Source organism: Ambystoma mexicanum, chromosome 7p (genome assembly GCF_040938575.1).
Source record: "Ambystoma mexicanum isolate Mex_15411 chromosome 7p, UKY_AmexF1_1, whole genome shotgun sequence".
Taxonomy (NCBI): Eukaryota; Metazoa; Chordata; class Amphibia; order Caudata; family Ambystomatidae; genus Ambystoma; species Ambystoma mexicanum.
Window position 1 is genome coordinate 483,539,780 of NC_090939.1, and position 13,928 is coordinate 483,553,707.

Genomic DNA, 13,928 nt, shown 5'->3' on the forward strand with positions numbered 1-13,928 from the left:
TACTATCTATGTAATAAAAACCTATGAGTTATTAAGACCATCTCTGACAATGTGTCATTTAGCGGGATAGGTCTGTTTTCTACAGTCTGACAAGATACAATGCAATATGTGAGATTTAGAGTGATGGTTTTGCTGTCTTAAACCTGAGCAGGTATGATGTTGTTTGTTATCTCCTGCTATATTATGTTGTGTTGTGTTGTGTTATCATATGGTATGGTATGGTATGCTATTGTATGCTTGGAATGCAATGGTTTGTTACATTGTGCTGTTAGGATTTCTACCACACTGTGTTACAATGTGTATGTTCTGAAGACACTCTGGTGGATTTGAAAGAGGGGTTATGAATTAGTTTAGCTGGGATAGATGGAAAATGCAAGATAGCTATGATGTTGCACTGACGTATAATGTTCGGGTGGTTGGTGTTCTGGGTTGAGAGCACAGAGGCATTTGTATCCAAAGGGGATCCTTGTGTGTTGGTGGTGCTTGGATGCATTGAGTTAGCCTGTGGTATGGTGGTTGGTTGTAGAGGTCTGGTATTCTGATGTTTGTTGTCTTTTGGGATGGATGTTCAATTGCTGTGTGTGCGGTTTAGTTGGTATTTGTATTGTTTATTGAAACATACAGTTTGAACGTTTTAGTGGTGGAGCAGCCAGAGATCTCTATAGTCAGTTTGGTGAGGAGGGCACACAATCCTTAAAGAACACATAGCAAATCATACCATAGCATTACCAGGCATAACAGCCATCACATTAGAAGCATGAGAAGTCTTAGCAAAACATAAAAAGAGGACTTTCATGGCAAAACAATCTGGTGTCGTTCACAATTAAAGTGGCTTAATCTTTGCCACCATACAAAATTAATTGAACAATTCTTACTGCAGCTTTATTTAACCGTGAAGTGTGGCCCAGTCAACTTCAAAATATGCATTTAAACAAAACCGTTTTGTTGATGTCATTTGAACATGAGGGAAATTAATTTGTTCAATGGGCTGAAAAGATATTTCACTCTGATGTATTTATTACCTGTGATATATTTATTCATGTCAGTGTGTTAAGAACGTCCCAATTTTACGGTACAATGTACAAATGTTTCTTCCTTCAGGTAGCTTGATTGAAATGTTTTGATGTTGCAGACATCTACCGTGTTTCATTTTCAATATAATAATTCACTATGTTTAGAAAGGTAAGATTTGTGGTGAGGGAAATTGCTTTGTTGATTTTCAGAACGCATCTCGGTTTTATTTTCCCGCTCTAGGACATTGTTAAATAAAATTGAAAACATCAAGTACTATTAAAGTATATATTTGACACTGGGCAAATGGTGAGATTTGTGATCACAGTGCTGGACGTCCTAAAGGGCGTAATCTTAAAGGTTTACATTGTCACAATCAGCTCATGCCTTCTTAATAGATAGTCACATCCAGTGCCTTATGTGGGATGCTAGATTGAGGGGTGGCTCTCATTAGCAGACAAGGGAGTTGGGGCACACTGACATGATTACCTTTGGTGCACCCAGCCATTCGGGGCTCGGCGCAACAAAGGTGTGACACCAGTAGGCCCCATCTCTCACGCTCAACAGGCAGCCCGTTCATTCAAGGCGCCTCCTGATTAAAAACAACAAGCTCCTGCGTGATGACTCTGTACTGCGAAACATGAGGAGGGCTGGAGCGCCAAGGCTCTCCTTTTGTTTCCGGGTAAAGAGTCATCACGCAGCATGAAGACTTTTAACCGAGGCTTCATGTAGAAGATAAGCGGATAGCCTACTGGTTAACCCTATAACTGAAGAAATCACTCAATTCCTTGGGTTATCCAGCCATCTTAGTCTTTCATTGCTTTCAAGAAAGAAAAGGGTGACTTTTATTACTTTTTTGTGACTTTAACAGGGTGCTCCCTTGCAACTCTATAAGCCATGTGCTGTCAATCAAAACGCGGTTCGGCTTCCATTGAAAGCGCCAGCCAGGGTCTATCTTCTCTAACATTGCAAATCATTGCTGCATTTTCCAGCTAGATGCCAATTGACAAATTAACGTGTAATACCACATTCATGAAAATTCTCTAGCCTCCACAACATGCAATCCATGATTCAGTTTGCCAAGGTATTTACTCTGCACCTCATGCCTCTGATATAGCCACTGCAATGGTGCTGCTTCACGTCTACACATCACCTCTCACTTGTCTTACATCCTTCCTAGTCCCAGTGCTAGCTTAATGAAGACTGTCCCTCTTCCTCCCCAAACATTTTCACAAACTTCCTCTTGAAAGAAATGCTTTTGTAACCCCTAACCTCTACCTCAGGAGGCCATAAGATAGCCTCATACCTCAGGCAGTCCTATTTGTTCTGCTGCCACTGGGCAGTCGCTTTTCATTCTGAGGAAGGCTGATGGGCTTGACTTCCTCGCCTCGTAATTGATCAGAGTCAGTGTGGAGGTCTGCAGTGCCCCTTGTCATGTAATATTTGATTAAATGTAATGCTCTCATTAAATAATGCAAAATCAGAATGGCTTTACATTGAAATATCATGTCATCAATTTGAAACAGACAAAACAGAATATTCAGAAAAACATGCAATGTCATCGGCTTTAATGAAAGAAAAACGTAATGTGACGTGTCTTTTACATGTTAGTTGCAATGTAAAAAGGGAATATAATAAGCTGTGAAATTTGAATTGTAGTATCTTGGAAGGAAATGATACACAGAACATTATTACTGACCACGCGAGGTCTTGAATATTTATGAACAGAACACATGTTGTCAGATTGTCATTATGTGTAAAAGCAATGTAAAAGGCATATTTCTGTTACATTGGACAAATATATCACATCGTTTTTACATTCTGTTAACCTATCTGTGAACTCTGGTTCAAATGATCTGCATGCTCTTGCAGAAGTCAGCTCTTTTGAAAGCAGGAACAGTGATGCTGGAACAATTTTCAGAGTGCGGGTGCTGACAAATGTCACCTTTAAAAAACCTGGCCGGTGTCACCATCCACAATCACAGGGGTTGTGAAAAGTCCTGGAGCTACTGAAATAGTGGTGATGGCAAATTAATTAAAGCCTTCAGTGGAAATGTGGATGACAGTGGATACAACTTTCACACAAGACATTTCTGAAACATGAAGTCCATTGCTTCATTTCAAGGCAAGCTTCCCAAATGTATGGATAAACTGTTTTATGGCAGACTACTGTCATTTTTAAAGAGCCCATTCTGTCCATTTAGTACATCTTAGTGGCGAGAGAGAATATGAAACAAAGACTAACAGCCAACTCAAAGTGTTACTGGTGGAGGTCTTTAATTTAAACTAGCCCTTCCCGGCCTAACATATGCCATTCTAGCACATTTTACAGGTCAATATCAGTCGGTAATTCATAAGGTCACTTCTGTCCCCCTTCTTAAATATTGGAATTACAACGATCACTTGACTGACTTATTAATGGTCATTGACAAGGCTATACATATAGGTAAATGTCTTCTTTGTAATTTGAAATGCATATTTGTATCAGATGGAATGAGAGGTATGTGTGGTAAAAGAACAGTATCTAAGTTCCATCAATTGCACAGGCGTCTATGATGGGTCTTTGTAGACATGTAATTGGCAACCTTGTTCCATTGCAGAGACCCCATGATGGTCTATGTGTAGAAGAATAATTACAACACCTACTTTCAGTTTTAGCTTGTGGTGAGGCATTCATCCTACAGTGTTTTGCTCTTTAGAGACTGAAACATTGAGCCGGTAATTAACTGTCCATTGACATTGGAAGTACTGTGCCCTGTGTGAAGAGAATAGGGGGTGGAAAGAAGTAACTTGACATTATTCTGAATGTTTGCGTTAGTGGAAAGTGAAGGTGACTATGCAGGACCGTGCTCATTCTGTTTGTTAAAATGATAGCGGTTGCTGAACTGGAAGACCACACAGAGTTGCACTTTGCCATTTGGCCAGAAGAGGGACACCTAACACTGATAAATTGCATCAGCTGAGTACAGAGACATACTTAAGCGTTTTATATATATTATATATATATTTATATTCAGTAAAAAAACTTTGTTATATATATATATTATAGTTATGGTTGCTTATCTTACCATAACTGCCGAATTTCAGGGGTTTTTCTGTTTTACTTTGAACCATAACGTCCCTTTAACAACGTTTTTCACTGAATTTCATAGGTTTTTAGTAGCCCAACTCAACCATAACGTCCCTTTAACAAAGTTTTTTTACTGAATTTCATAGGTTTTTAGTAGCGCAACTTAACCATAACGTCCCTTTAACAAAGTTTTTTACTGAATTTCATAGTTTTTTAGTAGCACAACTTAACAATAATAACTTTGACTTTATGTACATATAATATGGAACATACTGAACCCTTTCTACTGAATTTGACGGTCCGCAGACATGTTTGGACAACAGTACCACCACCTAAAAACTCTGGGGAGGTATGTGTAATAGTTATATCATAACATAGGAACATTTAACAAATTCACAAAGCAGCACACATACAAAGTATATGTAGTAATACTTAAAAAATGTTACCCATATATGTAACACACTAACCATTCATGTAAATACAATATGTTTTAAAATGGAATATACCAAAAGAAGATAAAGTGGCTTCCACCATAATTACCTCACAGACGCTCCACAACCAACAGCAAGACCAGACGTATACACTACTGATTACATATCTCACCAGACATAGTAAGTGCACTTCTTTTTACTCATATATTTATAAACTTTCTATATTAGAAAAAAAAAACATATTACTTTTTTGTTTTCTCACAGAAATGTGTAGTACTCTCGACTGGCTAGAGGAACATTTCCCACGAGAGGAAATGTTAGAAAATAGTCCACCTAATGGTACACACTTTACTATATAAACCAATGAATAAATGTTATTTTGTATACATTTAACATATACATTTTTTTATTACAGACCATACAAAAATTCCAAGCATCTCACAACAACAATCAGAGGATATCACTCTACAGCAGATTAATCAAAAAATGGACGACCTTATGCAAAATTTTATGGATTTGAAAAACTTTGTGGAAAATTATGTGAAACCCCCAACAGCACACCATTGTCCAACCTGCACTTGTCCCCCCTCACCCTATCCCACGCAGTTAACCCCAAACCCTATCTATGGACCAAAGCGTTTCAATGAGATTTCCTTCCCTTCTTCACCTAACCCCAGTTCTCTAGAAATCCCTAATTCTCCTGTTTTTGTTTCCATTTCTGCCCCACCTTCCCAGTCATAATTATATATATATATGAAATAAAGTTACTTTTCTTATATTGTGTTGTAATTACTTTCAGTTCCTTGTGATAAAACCAATTTAGGTGTCCACGGACACCGCGGTTGTTCGGAAATGTTCATAAAGAAATGAAAATGTAACTGTCCTGAGGACACTACATCTGTCCGTAATGTTCTCATGCAAGTTGAAAATGTTCTACGAACACTCGTAGTGTCCTAAAATGTTCGTAAATAAACGAAAATGGAGGTGTCCTTAAGAACTCTATGCCTATTCGTAGTGTTCGATAGCAAGCAGAAACTGTTCTAAGAACACTCGTGGTGTCCTGAATTGTTCGTAAATAAATGAAAATGGAGGTGTGCTTGAAACGCTATGTCTGTCTGTATTGTTAGCAAATACATTAAAATGTGCTAAGAACAAACGGCTGTCCGTAACTGTTCGTTTTACATGTGACGCACTTTTAATTAGTTCAGGACCCGAACACTGTCCGCAGAACATCAACACGCATGCGCAAAACAATGTCCGTACATTGGGTGTCCTGCGGACGACCGCTACCTTAGCGAACATGCTCACAAAACAATCATGTGACCGCCCCACGCTCATCTCGTGCTCTAAATGCGGAGACTGTTCGTGTCCCCGACCAGTTTAAAAGTACATTTCCAAGTAATCCACAATATTTCTCATTAAAAAATCACCATACCACAAATCCCACATACTAATCCTAACTTTCCACATAGTTTTTGTGACTTTTTGAACCTTTTTTGATGTTGATCTGTCTTGCGGACAGCGCGCATGTCCGCGACCCGCGCACAAGCACCCCAATATAAGACCACGGCCTAGAGTGCATTCTCATTGTGTTTCTGACTATTCCACAGAGCACACTGCATTTTGCTGCATACTTTGCAGATTTTGACATTTCCATCTCCAAGCCTATGACATCCATGGCTCGACTATTACCACATGGTGCTACATCTGCCTCAGCACCACCCCCACCCCCTCCACCACCACCATTTCCCCAAGGGCCTGAAGAGGGGAACAGGAGTGAGGATACAGAGGAGGAAGAAGAGGATGACGAGAATGAGGTAGAGGAAATCCCTACTACCCACCCTCGGCGTGAATCTTGGGTGTGGCGGTTGTTTACCGTTCATGGAAACGGTCCTAAGTCTCATGCGAACCGTGTCACCTGTAATGAGTGCAAAATGGTACTCAGTCGCGGGAAGCATGGTTCGTATAGCTTTGGGACCACTACCATGAAGCGACACCTGCGCTCATTCCACACTGGGGCCTTTCGCAAGGTTGTACCTTGCGAGAAGCGTAGTAGGTTGATTGCCTCTACTTCATCCTCCGTTCCTGATCCTGTCACCACAAGGAACACCTCTGTGGGACAGCGTCTTCCTCAAGCCGCCTCACAGGCCATACAGAATTCTGATGACCCTTACCTTTCGAGGGTCACAGTTGTATGTGTGTACTGTGACACAGTACTCTGCAGGGGGGAACGACTTCAGAGTGCTTTTGAGACGATCGTCTCAGAGCACCAGAAGACCTGCTCACTACCCAAATAAAACCCACTCTACATCTTCCTCTCTCAGCTTGCCCTTTCTTATCCCTGTGGTTGGTGTCCTCCTCCCTTTACCCTACTTTCCCTCCTCTCCTAGTGTGTCGTGTATAAAAAAGAACAAAAAAAATACAAAATAACAAAAATCAAAAAAAAAAATAAGGCTCTTTTCAGAGCCGCCTTTCACAGTTAAAAAATAGAAGTGAAGATTCATAAAGCATAGCCATTTCCATTTCGTGAAAGTCTGCGGACGGTCCGCAAACAGAAAAACAATTGCATTGCTACCCTATTGAAACCAATGCATTTTTCTCTAACAGGAAGTGGTGGCTCTGAAAAGAGCCTTTGGGAGGTGTTTGAATGTAAAACATTTTAACTACGTAAGACGTACTTCAAAACGAATGCTGTATTTCTAAAAAAGGTAGCAATGCATTTTGTACATTTCTCAGAAAAATCTGATTGCCAGCATAAGTAAGATGGACTCCATCTTTGCGAAAAATGTATGTACTACGAAACAAAATATTTTCGTTGTTAAAAGAGGACATGCCAAAATCTCTTAGGAAGGCACAAACAGCCTTATTAACATTACGCCTTGCTTTCTCCATTTGTGGACCACATGAGAAAGAACAAAGCCACACTTGTCTCTCCGCAATCCGTGAAAAAATTATTTTAGAGTTTGGAAACATGTCCATTATCTTCTGAAGTCCTTCTTTCATTGCAAATTGCAAAGAAATTCCAGACACATGTCCTAAACTGTTCCCTCCACAATGAATTACAATTATGTCTGGATGTTCCTCTATCTTCAAAGTTGCACAGAGAGGTAGCAAGTCCAACCACTTCATTCCACGCACTCCATGCCAGTGCACTTCCACATGTGGGAATCCAAGATCTATAGATACTCCACAGCTTTCTGCATGCACCTTCAAACAATGAATCCACGAGTCTTCCAAAATCCATACAATCTGTGTTTTGGAACACTCAGCCATAGCTATCTGTTCTTCTCTCTGCAAAAACAATATCTGAGAAAACCTCTCCTAGCACAACACACTCACCAAACTTTACTGACCAATCCCTTGCTTCATCCAATCTCATTTCCATACCTCCCCTCCCCAAATTCCCCGGATGTAATACGCGGTGTCCTAGAACTACCGCCATATCCGCGAACGTATCGTAACATGTACAGGCCTTCTACCATTTCGATTTCACTCTCTGTGCCATTCCCTCATTGGATGTAGCTAAGCAATCACATGACCATCCACCAATCAAATCCAATAACTCTACATGTAACTGCATCATCATAGAGCAGCACAACAAATGTACGGTGTATCTCTCGGAGTACAAGTCTCATACCATTGACAACCACGATCTACGAGAAATACTATACAAATCTCCAATATTTCTACTTGCAGCTTAGTCCATATCCATATACATGAACAGAAAGTACAGGTATGCATATTTTCTACACAGTACATGAACACATTTTCTAACCGACTTTTACCTTCTATAATCTGAAAAATGAATGGACGATCATTGTTTCATTGTCCTAAAATGACCTGTCACTTACAAACCTTTATATTGTTTAATTTCTTCATACACACACACACATGCAAATACTATTAAAGTAACATTTTTTAAATAAAATATATACACAACATATAATCACACAAAATAACATACACACTCTATGATCAAATCTCAAACAATAATATTTGTACAAACACATAAATGGTTTTAATTTTTTTCGTTTATATAAATACTTACATACATTTATATAGGACAAGCAGACTATGACATTCACTCACTGTTACGTGCAAAAGCAGGCTATGACACATAGCTCTCAACTCACACGCTTTTGGCGGGTGTCACCCGCCTTGTAAAGGACTGACTCACCCGCCAAGCCTCCTGCACGCCCATTCATTCCAATGGGCGTCTCACCCGCCAAAAACAAAATCAGGTGATTTCACCCACCTTTGCGACACACATGGTTGAGAGCTATGATGACAATGACTCACTATTACGTGGAAAAGATTAGTTACAAGAATAGTGGTATACGTTGGTAGATTATGAATTCCACAAACCATAGTAAAGATATTGTCTTTCCTACTCTTAGTCATAATATAGTTTTAATGGTTTTCAGGAAGGCGCTGAACATTTCAATTTAAAAAAATCTATGTCTAAAATGAAAACAGTGCTATATAGCAACCAAATTACTAATTTCTTTCTTTTACAATTGCAGTGAAGCCCATTCTCCTGAAAAGAAGCAGCCGATTTTGATTTACAAAGAACAACTAAGAAGCAAACTACTCATTTTTGAAAAAAAAGTAAGTAGATTGTTACCATAATATTTGATTTATAACTCACACGCACTGTACGGTGCATTCATGGTATTTCTGTGCCTAAAAATAGAGATTCTGCACCATTCTGACCAAAAATCCCCCCCCGTCTTAAACAGTGATCTCCTGTCAGAATGGCCCTCAAATTCCTATTTTTCGGCACACAAATTACCCAACTCAGCCGCTAGAATGTAGATATTGTAGAACAAACAACTGTTTTAATTGTATAGCTTTACCTATATTATTTATTCTTCTCCACACCACCGGCTTACTTTTTTCTGTCATCTGAACCCCAGTTTAGTAACACATTAATTGAAGAATACCCATCCCTGGTAGTTCAACTTCCCAATTCACAATCACACACCATTACATACATCTTTATCATCTTACTCAAACAATCATGCACACAACACACATGCATTGCAGAATACCCAACCCATACCTTCTGTATTTTTTTCAACAGACGCTACAGAATGCCCACCAAAAAGCAACTCCGTAGAAAGGGACGCAGAAGTAGAGCAAATGAAAAGAAAAGTCTCCAACATAAACACCCATCTATAGCAGAATTTGTAAAAAAACGTTGAAACACAACAGCTAATACAGTCATGTTGTGAAACAGAAGAAGTTTCTAGTGCAAAAACTTTGCCTCCTCCATCACAAAGTAAAACGACCCAAAAAACTATTAACAGAAAATCAACCATCACTACAAATAAAACGTCTTCTATAAATCTTGATATAGTACAAAGTAAGCATACCAAGAAAAGTATATTAGCCAAAATGTTCCGTCACAAAGTCCTTCAAAATCTGATAAAAACAGGAGAGAAACCAGTTTCAACACTTCAAATCTATCGTAGGAAAGTAATCTTAGAAGGGTGATAGACAGTGCAATTCTTCTCAAAAGAAACTTATTTATTGTTGTGTTAAACAGAATGAAACCACTAACAAAACTAATAACTAAACTTCAAAAAAGACTTCTCAATAAACGAAATGTGAACAGAAACAACTTCTTAAATATCTGTGGAGGTGAATGGAGTCACACTACAAGCACAGAACCATACTTTAATGAAGAAGCGTACAAACAAAAGCAAACAAATACAATTGCCATACAAAGCAGTGGTCGAGGTTATGAAAAAGTTAATAATACCATAATGGAACAAGAAGTACTCCTTACAAAAATATGCCCTGAAAACTTAGATTTACCCCTCCATTCGACTGAATAAGAACATCTAATTTACACATGGCCATGCACGTCAATGTGTAACATTCCCAAAAAAATGTTCAAATCTTTACGCCTATTCCTCCATCAATATGTGAAAAGCAAAGACAAAATCAAAATTAAAATACTGCAAAGTATGGATGCTTGTCCAGTACGCAAGCACAGAGGACTGCAAGGACATTTGTTGGCCTGCATATCAGGAGCTACTTGCAAAACAACCTTCCATGATATCAAAAGGATATCAACACATCATGCAAGTTTAAGAAATCTAGTTTATAAACTGTATTATGCAAAAAGTCCTGCTTTAGCACTAGCCAATTTAAATAACATTCTTCTACATGGTACACCAAAAGACTGACTAGAAGAAATCGAGTATATACAGAAAGAATATTTTGGAAATGAAACCCACTTACAAGATGAAATAGCTGTCAACCAACTTCGTAACAAATCTGCACATGGCAACCTTTCACTACACACATACAAAAAAGAAATACTAAAATTTCAAAGCACTTCAGCTGAAGTACCAAACCACGTGTGTGTATGTTGCCGCAGAACGTGTTATAAAAGTAACACAAAAACTATAGACATTTCATACAAAATAGAAGACAATGAAGATTCTAAATGGTTTGAATTAGCTCTCTACCTTATAGCAGAAAACAAATACGAAATAATTGACCCCATAATACTTTGCAGTTACTGCACTACCAAACTTGACAACAACCAAACTCCTTCACGTGCTATCTCAAATAACTTGGAATTACATCCACTACCAAAACTCCTTCAACAACTTAATTTATATGAGAGCATCATAATTCAAACAGTTCATCCATTTCAAGCAATAATACGCCTTCAACCAAAAACTGCAAAATTACCTCCCTCTGAATTAGTGAAAGGTATTGTTGGAAAAGTAGTGTATTTACCATTAGATCTAAAAGAAAATGTACACACTCTAGGAGTGCAACGTCCAATGCAACAATCTTTAATTATCTTGGTAAATGGAGTACCTACAAAAGACAAAAGAAATTGGCAACAACTGGTAGATTTACATAAAGTTAGAGAAGCCCTGCAATATCTCAAAGAGAATAATGATTATTACAAAGAAATTAATATCGAAAAAAACTTGAAGATACAACTGAAATAATTCAAGAGACACAAGAAACTGGTCAATTTGAGCTCCTAGATCCTGCTACAATAGCAAACACTTTAGACCATTATACAATTCACCCATTGCACTCTAATGACACCATAGAAGATGCACTGGAAAGTACCAAATGCGTCAAACAAAAGGATCACCAATCAGCATATGGGAAAAAAGTATAGAAGCACGTGCTTTTCCTCTACTCTTTCCTACTGGCAAAGGAGGAAGATACGATGATAGACCTGTTCAAACATCAGCATCAGAATATCGCTCATCACAAATGTATTCTGAAGATCCCAGATTTCGACAAAATGTGGAATACATATTCCACCTACTCTTTGAAAGTGAACTAGCAACTTTATGTTACGGAGTTGCACACATATTAAAATCAGGATCACACTTTCAAAATATGACAGCCACACAATTATTACAAAAAGTTCAACAAAAAGATGAGGTTTTACAGACAAATCTTACAAATCTATTAGCAAATATGCGAGGTACTATAGAGTACTGGTTTCGACGCCATGGAGATGTACGTTGTGTGATCAGAAACCTTGGCCCACCCACGTGGTTTGTTACATTAAGTTGCGCAGAATATGCATGGGAAGATTTACATGCTTTCCTATGCATATCAAACGAAAACAAAACAAACATAGATATACTTACACCTGGAGAACTTTGTTCTCAGGATCCTGCTAATGTTTCTAGATATTTTCACCATTGCTTCATTGCTATGCTACATTTTATTTGTAATAAAACTGTTCCTCCCCTTGGAGAACTGCAACACTTCTTTTGGAGAAAAGAATACCAAGCCAGAGGAGCGCCACATGTCCACATGCTTTTATGGATTAAAGATGCTCCTAAATTTGGTCAAGACAGTGATGCCACTGTTTTACAGGTTATTGAAAAATATGTCACTTGTGAAATTCCGTCAGAATCCACAAATAGTGATCTTCATGCAAAAATCTTACAATTCCAAAGACACAAATGTGGCAAATATTGTCGTCGCAAATACAAAAACAAAGGGAAATACTACACCAAATGCCGATTTGGTTTCCCTAGACCAGTTACAAATACAGGTCAAGTGAACAACCTCATGTCTTCAGTTAGACATAGTGTTAAAGGTAAGTCACCTAAAAATACATATTGCATAAAAAGAAAAGAAGAAGAAAAATATATCAATGATTACAATGCAATCATTGCCCACTTGTGGAATGCAAACATAGATGTGCAGTACATTGCAGACAATTCTACTGCAGTTGCACCATATGTCACAGCATACTTAACCAAATCAGAAAAGACAGAGCTCCAAGACCTCTGGAATGACCTGTCATCAGATAAAACAGTGTCTCAGAAATTATACAGCTTGGGCATAAAAATGCTGTCCCATAGAGAATGCGGATCCTATGAAGCAGCTGATCGATTAACTGGTACTGCATTGTATGTCTTGGTCCAGCTAAATCTAGAAAAAGAGTTCTAAAATCATACGAAGATATAGAAACAATAGCCAAACATGATCCCACCAGCCAAGACATTTTAAAAAACAATTTATTGGACACATACTACCCAAACAGGAGTACCACTTTGGAAACCATGTGTCTATATCACATAGCCCAAAACTACACATACAAAAATAATATAAAACCTGATGTGCAAAAGCGTAAATACAAAGTGACAAACTGTGATGGCAGCTTAGTAAAACTCACCAAACCAAATTTAATTAATCATATCAAATTGTCATTAAAGACTCCTCAACATAAAGAAATATATTACATGTCCCTGCTACAACTCTTCAAACCATGGAGAAAAGAAGAAGAAATACTAGATACCTATGACTCATATGAAGACGCTTTCAAAGCCAATGAAAGCAGTATAACTGATATAAACTTTGCACAGTACAAAAAAATGTTGCACAATGAACAGCAACACGAAGAGGAACTCCAGGCCCAACTAGATAAGGACACTCCTGACAGTAGTCAACCTTCTGTCACAGGAAGCCAAGAACCACTGGGAGAACCACTGATAACAAATGAGGCAGAATTAGCTATGATAGAAGTAGAAAACACCATGTGTCACTATGAAGATAAAGAAGACTTAACTACACTACAATCAAAACTAAACAAAGAGCAACGTAGCATTTTTCAAGAAATAACAAAAGAAATTGCACATGGTGTGCAACATGAAAACAAAGAATGCACCTGCCAAAATTACAAACCTATACTATTGTATGTCAGTGGGGAAGCTGGTTCTGGCAAAACATTCCTAATAAAAATCATCAGTAAGTTCCTTCAACAATTGACAAACAACAAACTGTCAGCTGTTGTCACTGCCCCCACAGGTTTAGCTGCCTACAACATAGGTGGTGTCACTTTACACCGATTACTACTCCTGCCAGTAGAACACCAAAACAAGTTAGATTATTACACACTTTCTGTAGAAGCT